We start from the raw sequence: 762 nt of genomic DNA, 5'->3' as shown, positions 1-762 counted from the left end.
TTTTTTTTTTGTCTTGATCCGAATCACTTGATTGCAGATTGTAAGGCCTGGAAACAGAAGAATGTTGCCTCCAAACTCAAGAATGTAGCAATTGTGGAGATGCCACATTATGTTAGTTCTCCTAGCAAGGAGAGCTATCAACCCTTCTTGTTTGAAGGTGTAGTCTCTCTGTCACCTGATTCAGATTTTAAAACTGTAACAATCTTGCGAGACACTGGGTCCGTGCAATCCTTTATATCTGCTGACGTATTGCCTTTCTCTTCTGAGTCTTTTACTGGTAATGATGTGTTAATTGGCGGAATCGAAATGCGCTGTGTGAACGTTCCCCTTCACACCGTGTACGTAAAGTCTGACATTGTGAATGGTCTAGTCAGTTTAGCGTTGCGTTCACAGCTACCTGTTGATGGGGTTGGTCTAATTCTGGGAAATGACCTTGCAGGTGGCATTGTTTTCCCAAGGCCGATAGTGTCTTACACCCCTAGTGTCACTCAGAAACCTGACCTTGCTGAGAAGTTTCCCTCTGCTTTTCCTGCCTGCGTAGTTACTCGTGCCCAGTCAAAAAGGTTTGAGGAGGTAGTGGATATATCAAATTCATTTCTGGGGAATGATCCTGGCTCTGTGGAGTGTGTCCTGTCTGTAACTCCAGACCCAGATGCCGATGTAACGTTCCACAACAAAACGTTAACTCCTGAGGCCCCTCTGAATGCAAGTAGAGAACACCTAGCTGCCGCACAGAAAGCAGACCCCTTACTGGCCAAGTGT

Source organism: Sinocyclocheilus grahami, unplaced genomic scaffold, assembly GCF_001515645.1.
Source record: "Sinocyclocheilus grahami isolate Dianchi unplaced genomic scaffold, SAMN03320097.WGS_v1.1 scaffold6954.1, whole genome shotgun sequence".
NCBI lineage: Eukaryota > Metazoa > Chordata > Actinopteri > Cypriniformes > Cyprinidae > Sinocyclocheilus > Sinocyclocheilus grahami.
Note: the sequence above shows the minus strand (reverse complement) of the source record.